This window comes from Protopterus annectens, chromosome 16.part0, assembly GCF_019279795.1.
Source record: "Protopterus annectens isolate FY-2018-M chromosome 16.part0, PAN1.0, whole genome shotgun sequence".
Lineage (NCBI taxonomy): Eukaryota > Metazoa > Chordata > Ceratodontiformes > Protopteridae > Protopterus > Protopterus annectens.
In genome coordinates this window covers 724,967,243-724,980,429 of record NC_056750.1, presented here as the reverse complement: position 1 = coordinate 724,980,429, position 13,187 = coordinate 724,967,243, and the positions used below count along the sequence as shown (strand labels likewise).

Sequence of the window (13,187 nt, the reverse complement as noted above, 5' to 3'; positions counted from 1 at the left end):
TAAATATCTCAAAATGTGATGCTGACAAAAGTGTTTAGATTCACAAGAAAGGTCACAACTGGATAAACAAAATGTTGCTGATGGTATATGCTTAAGTTAAGATATTTTAAGTTGATTACAAAATATCAAAACATTAATAATGGCTATGTTTATTATTGATTATGACCTTCGGGCTAAGTTCTAGAATCTAATGAATGCTACCAATGCAACAAAGCATCTATACTGCACAGCCTGCATTTATATTACTTTAGCAACCCTTACGATTACAAAGATGTGAAAAAAGGATGTAACCACTGGAGATTAGAGGTCAACCCTCCAGGCTCAATGAGAGGGCATAAGTAAGCCTGCTGCTTTCTCTAGAAGACCCTCCCTCTCAATTTCATCATCATCCTTTTCACTGATTTATAACGTACTGCTTGGGTTACGTTTATATGGCATAACTATATCTTTAAAGTAACCCATCAAATCTTTCAATCCTAAATCAGCTTGTTCTTTAGGAAGAATTAACGTATCTCATTTAAGACTTGCCTTTTTCCTCTCCCAAATAATTTCATTCAGATTTCTGTTAATTATCATTTACAACTTCTCATTTGTCTGATACCAATACACTTGACCTGTCTACAATACTAAATGGACTAAAAACATTTTCAGTGCTTATATCTTACTATCCATATCCATAATAAAGAGTTTCTAGTTTATTATCCTCTGATTAGCCTTTTCCCACATATCTGTAGCTGCCATAATGGAAATCTTTTCATCCTATACTACTACTAATATTTCACTTTATCATATTATCATATGTCCTGAAATGCATAACTATTGGTATGTATGCATGTACATGTATGATACAGTAAATATAATCAATGTACACAAAGTTGATCAACAAAACATTGTTAAAACAGAAGAACCTGATATAGTCAGAAAACAAAATAAAAACAGTTAAGCACCTTTTTCTTGTATGGGAACAATGCACTCCTGCACTTACCCATGAGCATCACATGACCCCTGTTAGTTTTATATAGAATACACACACACATGTTTTATATATATATATATATATATATATATATATATACTAACTGTGGGATCATACAGCAAATACCCACTCACTGTTATACCACATCCTACCAGAAACTGAAGGCAGCATTTTAAGCAACATGGCCATTTGAATATTTTTGCTTTGAAAAAGTTTGATATTCAGAACATTCAAATAATAGACTAAAACCATGTGGGTGTGTGTGTGTGTGTGGGTGTGTGTGTGTGTGTGTGTGTGTATGCATTTATGTACTGAAAAAGCCCTAAGTCAGTAGGGACCAAAAAGGGAAAAGGCTGCTTCAAGATGCAAACTCTGACACTGTGTGTGGTTTGATTTAAATATAGATGAAAAAGCTCTCCGGGTATTAAATACTTTTTTCTCCTTCAGGGCAGCATCATTTGCTTCCTTCAGAAAATTGATATCACAAATGCAGAGATAAAAAAATTCTTGCTTGAAAACTTACAAAAGAAGACAATAAATTATTCAGAATTTAGCCATTTCTTTAGGCCTATGATGAGTATTAGCATTTTAGATGAGAATATATATTTTATTTAAAAACAGGCAACAATGCAACATCACTGAATAAACTGAATATGAACAGCAAAAATAATTTCCAACCTTTTTATACTTCTTTACAGAAACTCACTTTATTAGTACAACAGTGAAGTATAACAGTGTCGATTAAGATAAATGTGGGCAAAAGTTATTAGGAACCAGTAGTGCATTTACATGCAAAAATGGGGTTCTAATGCTGTTTTCCTATTGGCCATGGCATTTTAAGCATCATTTTTTGCCATATCAGAACCAAGATGAAAGTCATCCTGTACTGAATACAAGCTGGATTAAAATGATACTGAATAAGGTGGCAAAAAGAAAAGCAAGACAAAGAATGCATGATAGGCTTTTCACTAGATGTTTTTGTTACTGCAGTAAATTACTGTAGCAGATTTAATGAAATCAGTTAGTTTATGTGGAAAATGAAAAGCTTGACACCAACTCTTACACCAAATTTGCACGGAGTGGCTTAAAACCGCAACATATGTATAATACTTCAGTGCAGATTACATTTATACACTGCATTACACAAATATTTAACATATAGGTTTGGCTCATGCTAGCATTACTACAGATAAAGAAGCCCAAAGCCTATATACTCTAAGATGACCATCCGGTTGAATGACTCAGGGGCACTTCAGTTCTGGGGAGCTGGCATACCCAGTTTTAGGCATAATAGAATAGTATAGCTACTGAAGGTCTATCTGTAATACATTTGCCTCAACAAGAGTACAGTACTTAAACACCTTTATCTTAATTTTCATGCAATTCATTGTTTATAAAGAAATATACAGACCTGTAATAAAGTTAATTAACAGTTTAGCATTAAAGAATGCACTTTCAAAAGATAATCAGTACATAGGTTTGTACCAGTTTTACAACGCAGTGGCCCCTGACATGTCTGACAGCATTTATCCAAAGTTAGAATATAGATTTGTACATATAACTGTGCAATTGCTTCAAAAGGCATCAAGGGAATGACACTGTTTCAAAGGAAATAAACATTTGCTACAAAGATGATAAATCTGCCAAATTTGCTAATTTTTTTTTATTTTGTATTACATTTTATTTTTAACATTATATAGCCCTACAATGTCATCAGACTAGACTTAGGGTGTCATACGGGAAAAAAATCTCTCATAGCCTGGAAGGTAAGGGTAAGTCCTCTTTCAGAAGTACAAACATCACCAAGAAAAGAGGTACTTCTTTTAATATTCAGGTTATCTAAGATTTTTAGTAATGTGGGACGTTTGTACTTTCAATAGTTAAACCATATTGTGTCCGGTGTATACAGTCAGGGTCATCAATCTCAATCTTTAAATAAATGACTAAGGTGCAGAATGGCACTTTGATATCAACCCCCCCCCCCCTGAGTATCATAAAAGCAACATGAAAGTGTTGTTAACTAAAGCAGGGTCATGCTAACAGATTTCACCTCTAATCTTACTTAGGTCCTTTATCATAATATCTGTCTTAACAGTCTACCTAATATGAAATGCAGCGGGGACTAGACATTTCACAATCATGCCTGTGCTGCATTTGCACATACTGGGCATTGGCCAATGGGTTATCAGCTAGGGGCTGGTTATGTCTAACCCAAGCTGAATATTAAGCTGCTAGCAGAAAGTAAAATTATAGTGCATTTATAGTAATTAGCAATGCTCGTTATTAAGAGATTGCTGGTGCCATTTCAGGCATTTGATAGGAAAATTCTAAAAAATTAAATGATCAAGTAAGTAACTCTGTGAGGCCTTTCTGGTTTCCTCAAATGATGTGGACAATCTGCTGCTATCTGTTCCTAGCAGCTGTAGTTCTTTCAAAGAGATAAGTGCAATCATTCCAGCAGATCTACAAGTTTTAACATTGAGCTGGCTGAGTTTGCATGTAATCCATATGTGTGAAATGCGTCACAGTATTTTTGAAATGAAGTCAAGACACAAACACTGACAACCCTTCATCAAATGCAACTCTGACTTTTTTGAAGAAGTTGACTAAGATTAAAACTGCATAAATGAAGAATTATTGCCACCTTTACTAAGAATAAACATTATTACATGAATAATGAAATATTTGTGTCAATAAATCACTGGTAATATTCCTTTTTGTACTCATATGGTAAATAAACTAGGAATATCTCGTTTCAACATTTGAAATATGCAAAATGCCATCTACTTTCCAATCTATACTTTTAGCATTCACAAACTACTTTCAAGCAAGCATTAAATACCACACCATATATGATTTGCACAAGTAAGGCTTATGTATGAACACAGCTTACAGTTTCTTTCAAGTGTCTTATAATGGTTATAAGAGGGGTTCTCAAACTATTTTCTTTCCTTATAGTTGATTCATTAAGTTGGCGTGTCTTCCTCTTTCTAGTACAAATACATTTTTGGATATTCAATACCCATACAAATTCCAGTTTTCAAATCTGTGTCTTATGTTTCATTTTGTGTTATTTAATTTCTGTTTTCCATCACGGTACCTAAAAAGCTATGTTTTTCTGGTATATAGCACTGATCATATCATGATGAATTGTAGACTCAACCTGGGTTTCATTCTAAATAGTACAAACTAAATGCCACAATTACAACCAGCAGTGCAACACAAAGTTAATACAATCACTATACCATGTTGACGTATACATGTTATAAGCAGAAAAGTGGAATAAGATCTGTAGCAAGAAAAGTGAGAAGCAGGTTTAGCCTTGGAAATTCAGAGAAAAAAACAAGCACGACTCACCACCGGAGAAGGCAAGCAACTACTTAATAAAAAAAAACAAAAAAAAACGGAGTACAAAGGAGGTAAGTGCGTTCATGGAAAACTCCACTTCTTCAGACCATTATACAAACAAACTACAAAAAGACATATAAAACATGAACTCACCAATCAAAAACCAGAAGTATATCACATGTCCACATCTCATTCACAATCTTCATTCATATAAAACCCATTCAGAAAAAACTGTCCAACAGGATTAATGCCTCAAGGGGCATGCTTTAAGGGCAGGTTTAACAGAAACCACATCATTAAGACCAGGAGAGGAGCCTGCTTTAAGTGAAACAATCCACTTTAGTTCAGAAAGCACAGTCCTGTTATTAATGTCCCCACCTTTTAAATTTTCATAAACAACCTCAAGCACAGTAAATTTAAACAAATGTTCTAGTCAAGTTTATTTTTTTCTCTAAGTTCTTTTGCCTTGAGAGTCTGACATTTACCTGCCTGCCTACCAGTCTGCTTTCTGCATTAGCCTTGGAAATTGTAAGGGGTAGCAATTTGTTTAGAGGACAAAGCAAGACAAAAGTAATGATAGAGAGGCGTAATCACAGGAGACACAGGGCCTAGGAAAGGTAAAAGCTGTGAGATGACAGTGAGCAAGGAGAAAAAGAAACTCTGTATATATTTACATGAAGTAGACACATAGTGGCAACCAATAAAATAGTAGTTGTAAATAAGGAAATATGAGAAAATTATCCCCAGAACAGAGTAGTTGTGATTAAGTTATATGTTCTGCTTTCGACATTTGCATTTGCATTGCACAAACAGATACTGTTTGAGCTGTGTCCTGAAATTACCATAGTTAGTAAGCTCAAAATTATTGAACAGGCACTCTCTCTTCCATCCCTCTGTTCCCACTATCCATCCAACAATACCAGATAGTTTTCCCAATTTTTCATGATCTGTTTTAGATGTGGATCTTGATTCTCTCATTTCTCTGCTTCACTCTGTAACACAAACTCACATTGGGCACCTTATCCCCTTTGTGTCAGTCTAATTCCCCATTATGCTTCCTGAATGTCTGTGCTACATTCCTGTTTTATTTCATCTCTTCATTTCATACAAATCCAGTGGATTTATGCATTCCACCTCCAATGGTCTGACTTATTCCTACTGGTACTATAAGTCTTTTGAGAGAGCTGTCCTTCCTTGCTAAGCTGTTGAATTTCTGTGGTGACTTGATCAATATTACATATTTTCAAACACTTTGACTACTTTTCCTGAACCAGATAGAAAGAGAAAGTCCGTACGTTAGTCAGAATATTCTTTTTTTTTTCAGAATTCCATTTCATCAGGTCGTAAACAGAAAGATATACCATAAAGTAGTATATATTGTTTATTTTACACTTTTAGCAAGGTTCATCAAAAACTTTTATAAACAATCCAAGTAAGTGCTTTCATCCAAAAAAAATGTATGAACTTCATCAGACAATCAAATAAATGAAAAGGACAGTTTAAATAGCTTAAATCATTATGACATCACACCATACATTATATTCTTAAAGACACCTACTCCCTATAGCCAACATATAATTACTCCTGCTAAAATAACTATTATTAATATACATATAACCTAGATCTGAAAAATTCATTCAGTATAAATCACTGCAAAAGCTAATTATAATTATGTTAAAAAACAATCATCTCTCCAAAGATTTAAGATGCAAAATGCATTTCAGAGAGCACTGGTCATTTAAACCAGGGTGGACATATGCATTAACTTTAAGTTACCAATAGAGCTCTCTTTTTTCTAAATGGAGGGCCCAAGGCCCACCCCTGATGTTCTTGCTAACATTTTCAATAACTAAATAATTAAAGCATTAATAAAAAAAAAAATTAAAAATGGCCTGAGTTCTCTAGAACATGTTTTGCTAAAGCATTTGTAAAATTAAGTTTCCAAATAGTATATTGGTGTTCGTAAACCCTCTGTTTAAAATGTCTCTCCGGTTTTCCAATGTAAACTCCCAGGCAACACTGGCATAAAGCAATATAAATAATTCCAGAACTTACACAATATAATTATTTAGTTATTGAAAATGTTAGCAAGAATATCAGGGGTGGGCTTTGGGCTCTCCGTTTAGATGAAAGAGAGCACTATTGGCAACTTAAAGTTAATGCATATGTCCACCCTGGTTTAAATGACCAATGCTCTCTGAAATGCATTTTACATCTTAAATCTTTGGAGTGATGATTGATTTTTTAACGTAATTATAATTAGCTTTTGCAGTGATTTATACTGAATGAATTTTTCAGATATAGGTCATATGTATATTAATAATAGTTATTTTAACAGCAGTAATTATATGTTGGCTATAGGGAGCATGTGTCTTTAAGAATAAAATGTATGGTGTGATGTCATAATGATTTAAACTATTTAAACTGTCATTTTCATTTATTTGATTGATGAAGTTCATACATTTGTTTTGGATGAAAGCACTTACTTGGATTGTTTATAAAAGTTTTTGACGAACCTTCTTGCCTTTGTGTTTTTGTTTTAAGTTAGTTTTTGCTTTTACTTTGTTTATTTTACACTTTTAATAAGACAGCCATATAATTAGAAAAAAATAACACGTGTTCAGATTAGGTAAACAAATGATACAAGGTACGTCTTTTCAACAATATAATTAAATAACATTCTTTTATTTTAATAAAGCATTTTCCAGATTAAGCGATGTTTGAAACTGAGCAAAAGAAACACTGCTACTAGAAATGGAGTACAGCTTTAAAGCAACAATAATGAACAGAAAAAAACAAACATTTGAAAAAAACAATAGCAACAATTACTTAAAAATTAAAAGGAATAAAGCAATTCAAAAAATCTTACTGCACCAAAAGATTCAAAGCACCAGATACTCACAATATTGTGCATCATAAGCAGATGGTAAAGAGAAGATGAGATACACCTTTTGATGACCTTTGATATTATTCTTAAACGTACTGAAAGACAATGTACTAAAGGGAGTTATTAAGATGGCTATTGCACAAGGTAATATTTAAGATGAAAAAAAAAGAATAAAAATCATGAGAAAATAAAGACAATGTAAGAGGGAGATGGTGATAAATCTGATAAATGCTGAAAGCAGGAAGTTAGGCGCATCACGAACTGTATCGTATAGATTGGTAACATAGGGGACAAAAGTAGTAACTAGAACTAAATTTGTGTCCGTGTCTCATGTTACCAGTTTTTTAATCCGCTCAATTCAGTTTGGATACTGTAGAGAAAAAAATATTCTCTATAGCAAACAATGTAGCTTTATACTATTTTATCATGGATTGTTTATAATCTAGTCCTCTTTTTCTTCACTTGATCAGTAGTCAATCGATGAAATTAAAATTTAAAATAGCTTTAAGGAAATGTTGAAATCTGAAAACTTTGTGGAAATACTATATTTTATGATTGTGGTATCAAAGCAAATGATATGGTCATTTAGGTAACATTTAATTCATTTCTATATGGAGATGAGTTTTAAATTCCTGGCAAATTGACTACAGGTGCTTTAATGGCCATTCTTGAGCAATAAGTCTGTATATTTCATGTGTCCTAAAAGATGTTCCTAACGAATGGACATCTGCATAATATGAGTTTCAAATCAACAGCTTGAATGTGGTTCAACTAAATCTATGAGGACAAGGACAATATTCCAACACAAGCTGATTGATTGTTTTTCTATTAAAACATTGAATTTGTGTGGCTGTCCAAAATATAAACCAAGAATACAAAAACCAGGATAGCCATCAAGTAGAATGCAATTACTGAAAACTCTCCAAACTTAAAAACGAAAAGTGACACCATCAACGTGCATTAACGCTTTTATTCACCAAAATCCACATGCGTTTTCGTCCCTTCATGCAGGACTTCATCAGATAAAATAACACAAAAACTATCTCATTTTTATGTTACCATTAAAATCAATTAACCTATAGTAAAAGTAAAGAAATAGAAGTTTATAGGTTAATTGATTTTAATGGTAACATAAAAATGAGATAGTTTTTGTGTTATTTTATCTGATGAAGTCCTGCATGAAGGGATGAAAACGCATGCGGATTTTGGTGAATAAAAGCGTTAATGCACGTTGATGGTGTCACTTTTCGTTTTTAAGTTTGGAGAGTTTTCAGTAATTGCATTCTACTCAACGGCTATCCTGGTTTTTGTATTTTATTAAAACATTATCAATGTGGCCAATAAATGAGGGTTGAAAAGGGCTGGGATTTGATTTGCACATGTTCATTAATCATACCATGGCTGTATCCTGATAATGAGATCTCTCTAAAATATGATCTAATCGCTTCCTTCAAATTGACACTAACACATCTGGTTGCATGTCTGAAGGAAATCTGTAAAATGTACTTTCATGCTGGATAAAATTGGCATTCTATTTTCTTCTTGGTCACAGTAACTGAATTTGTGATGTGCTTTTTTGTTGAGCCAATTTTTATGGTAGTTTTTAAATGCAGTTACCATGCAACTGACAAATTATGTTAGTCTGAAACAAAAACCTTGGGAATTTTTTTCAGTAAACAATTCCTTTAAATGCCTAGATTAAAAATGTATTTTATGTTCAGAAATATGTTGATTGTTTTATTTATTTATTTATTTTACTTTGCCAGGCAAATTTGCAAGTGTAGGTCACAGATACTTGCTTACACTACTTCAAAGACAGCAAACTTATTAGCTACGGAAGCTTCTCTTACTGAATTACTTTTAACAGATTGAGTCAAGTGTAATTTTCAGTAGTGAACTAAATAATATTATCATAGAATCAGACAGTAATAAAATCATCACAGTGTAATTTAGGGAAGTGATAGCTTCCTAAAAACATGCTTTTCCATAACTATTTCCTTTCTATCGGACTATTTTTGTACCCTTTTTATTTCAGAATCTCTGCTCTAATTAGGCTGTTGATTTTAACTTATACTCTACTTTTACAACAATCTCTACTAACTGGTAAAAATTGATACTAATTGTTAAAATTAAATACATCTGGAACTTAAGGGATATACATTTCTTGATGTGATATTGGTAACAATTCAAGATTACAGTATATTTTCTTCTGATGTTTTGACTAACCATGGTGTGTGCCCCAATCTATTACTTTAAAACATATAAATTCCTTGACAAACAATGACTAAAATAAATTGTATCAGTAAATGTTTCAGTGAATTTAATAAGTGTATGTCTGTCTCACCCTATCTTTAGTATTATGTCTTCCAGTTGTATACTTCAATTTTATTATACTTTAGCTGTACTGCTACTTCTTTCTCCTTGTGCAAAATTATTTCCTTATTGTCTAAACGTAAGCCCTCCTCACATCTTGTATACTATGTGTTCTATACTGTTAAATAAGACTTGTATGATAATTTGTACATAGCAAAGACAAATATGAACAACAGTTCTATATAATCCTGTCAATTTCCACTACAAACATATACAATCGAAGTCAAACATGAATAATAGTTCTATTTAATCCTGTCAATTTTCCACTACAAATATATATAATCTGTCAATTTCCACTACAAACAATGAAGCTTTATAATGTTTAGCCACTGTCTGCTGAGAAGCTAGTGTTCTTTTATTTCACTAATTGATCAGTACTCTTCATCAATTGTTTTATTTTGTTCATTTCTTTAGAATTTTTGGAATGTCTGTGTAATGATATGTAATATAATACATGCAATCAACTGTTTTGAAGGTTAATACTTTATTAATAAATGTTGCTAAATGTTAACTACTGTATTTACTGCCTGATCTTATTGTCAACATTTTTATTTAGCCACATACACATTATTACCAAGATTTGAAACTTGTGATGGTTATAATTTATTGCTCTTGCACCTGCCATGTGGGCTGAAAAGCCTTCTTTGCACCAGTTCACTTAACTAGTTAATAAAATATAAATGAAAATAAAATAAAATGCTTTAAACATAAATTCCAAGAAGGCAATTCACTTAAATGTAAGCCTAAGTGGTCTTACACAGATAATTTAAAAATTTAGCATAGAAAAGTAAAGTGAAAAATATACTTTTAACACATCACATCATGCTATGATCAATAGAAGACAAAGGCATAATAAAAAGCAAATGTCAGATATGAAAATATCAAAATGGGAAGCTGACAAATGCTTTAATAGGATTGGTTGTTGTTGTGTCTTTCGGCTTTTCCTGGTTAGGGGTTGCCACAGTGGAACTCCGGTCCACTAACGATTGGCAGTAGATTTTTACGTGCCGAGTTGCCACCTATGATGCACAACCTTCAACGAAGGTATGCCCATTCACGCATGTCTCCACACAGAAGACGATCTAGCTGAGAATCGAACAGGACAATGTCTTACTGTGAGGCAACAACGCTACCGCAGCACCACCACCGCTGAATTTAATAGGATTGGTAATTCTTTAAATAAAAAAAGTGTTTATAATATACTGGTAAATAGAGTTAAAGCCATCAGTCATCAAGGGGCAATATAAACTAGCATGCGGCAACTTCCTTTAAATCTGACATACAGCACAACTGCTAAACACTATTCAGAAATAATAGATAAAGAATTAAGCCTGAATGAAATCTGTACTTACATGTACAGTCTCCTTTAAGTGTTATAATAAACGTGCTATTATGTCCAAATGGTAAATGCATAATTAAAATTTTGTGAACAAATCCCCATAACCTAAAAATTACTTAATGAGAGATTTATCCCTTCATTATGTACTAATAGCTGTCAAGCACTGAAACTTAAATCAGTATATAATTCATTCTCTATAACTATAACGTCATCAAGCCGGAGTTCTTCATGCAGAAAGCTAGATTTCCAAATGTTATATGTCATGACATGTTTACAGCTTGCAGGATGTATCAATTGGTATTAAAGGATTCTTTTGTTTTAAGCATTTCTGAATAGAAACACACACGCACACATACCTTACATATTGGATATAGATTAGGCATCTTGCTTTCTGTGCATTTATTCTTCAGCTTTACATGTCTTCTCATTCATAAACTAATTAAGTTGTCTCACCTCAGCCAAGTTCATAGTTTTGTATCACAGTCTTCTTGACATAAATTGTATGCTACATAATACATGAAATATGATACGCTAATAATAAATTAGCCTTTATTTATCACTAAAACACATGGTCCCAGTTAAAACATACACACACACACACACACACACACACACACACACATCTGTTTATACCTATACATTTCTCTACACCTGGATTCACTTTAGGAGCTCGAACTCAGAAGTGCGGAATTCAAAATTGATTTTGAATTAGCGCTTCTGCTGTACACAAACACACGCCTTCCTCCCCACAAACAAACACAAGCTTTGTCCTACATAAAAGCAGGGGGGCAAGCCCCCCTGCACCCCCCCCCATGTGGGGGGCTGTGGGCACCACACCCCCCCCCCACTTAAATATTCTAACTCCAAGGTCGCACTACATACAAAAACACACAACACACTACCACACAAGCTACATTCTCCTTGCACACACACATCACAGCAACAAAACACACTAACACACACCACAGCCCCTACCCAAAACCCTCAACACATAAACACTTACCTGAATCCATAACCACAGCGAAACACCAGAAGTGCTAATTCAAAATCTCCAGTATGCGAGGTTTTAAATTTTGCGCTTCTGAGTTTTCGTTCTTTTCAGGATTCCACTTTATGGGCGTGAAATAATGAATTTTGATATTTCAGTATTTCGAGCTTCTAAAGTGAACCCCTCTATACCTATACCTGTATCTATATATCTATATATTTACTTATAGGGATTGATTTTATGTATACATATATAACATAATGTCTAAAGTAATAGTTTGGATGTGCTAGGCAATAGAGAAAAAAAATTATTTAGCATCTATTCATTCACTTAATTAATTCAATGTATTTTATTGTCATTATAATTAAAATTGCAAATTTATATTTAAAAGTATAATTTACAATTACTTTCTCATAATTTGAAGACTGTATGTATGTAGAATGCTTAGCCTGACCACAACAACATATGTTTTAACAAAACAATTTTTCTTCTACTATAATTAAAAACTGAGAGTAGTTAAATATTGTCATTCATATGCATTTTGAGTGGAGTTGTTATTGTAGTAGAGCTAAGTTTGTTTGTTTGGAATGCCAGTATCTAAATTATACAACAAAGTGCTGTCATTTCCATTTGAACAACTTTAATAATACTGCTGCAATCCAGTACAGAAGCAAATATCAAAACAGCTCATCAGAGGCTGATTTCAAGGGCACAACTGAATTTATTGAAAGCTTTATTTTCTATCATCCTGTCCTCAGTAGTGATGCATGCAAATTAAACAGCATAACAGAAATGCCACACATCTAAAAAAGCGCTCAATAAGGAATGTCAGATTTATTGATTTGCTGTAAGACCCTGTTGTTTAAAAGTTTTCTGAGCCACAGTAGTGTTTCTTTATTCAACAGTATTTCTTAGCATGCTTTCTCTATAAATGCTAGACTTCACAGATTTCGCTTTGCTTTAATTGTAAATGACTTTGATTAACTTCTCTCACAAATGCTATTTAAATAGAGGCACCATCCAGAGTAGCAGATCATGGATTGAGTTGATTCTAGTAAAAAAAAAAAAAAAAGTGAATTTGTTAATTAAATAAACTAACTTGATTGACTGTTCCCCTGTACCATCACTCAGATGAACTAGCTTGGTTGAATACTAAAAGCATAAGCTGAAATGCCAATGGAAAAGGCCAAGTTATGACTCTATTCATATTTCAGCAAATCTATTGCATTTGTTTTAAATTAGTACAGGAACCTTTAAAAAACATCTCAGAGGTTGA

At 33.0% G+C, this 13,187-nt stretch overlaps 1 protein-coding gene across 3 annotated transcripts in view; it reads right to left on the bottom strand.

Moving 5' to 3' along the window:
* Positions 1-13,187, bottom strand: part of BRINP1 (BMP/retinoic acid inducible neural specific 1) — a 1,471,690-nt gene that overhangs the window by 1,282,610 nt on the left and 175,893 nt on the right. The window lies entirely within an intron of this gene.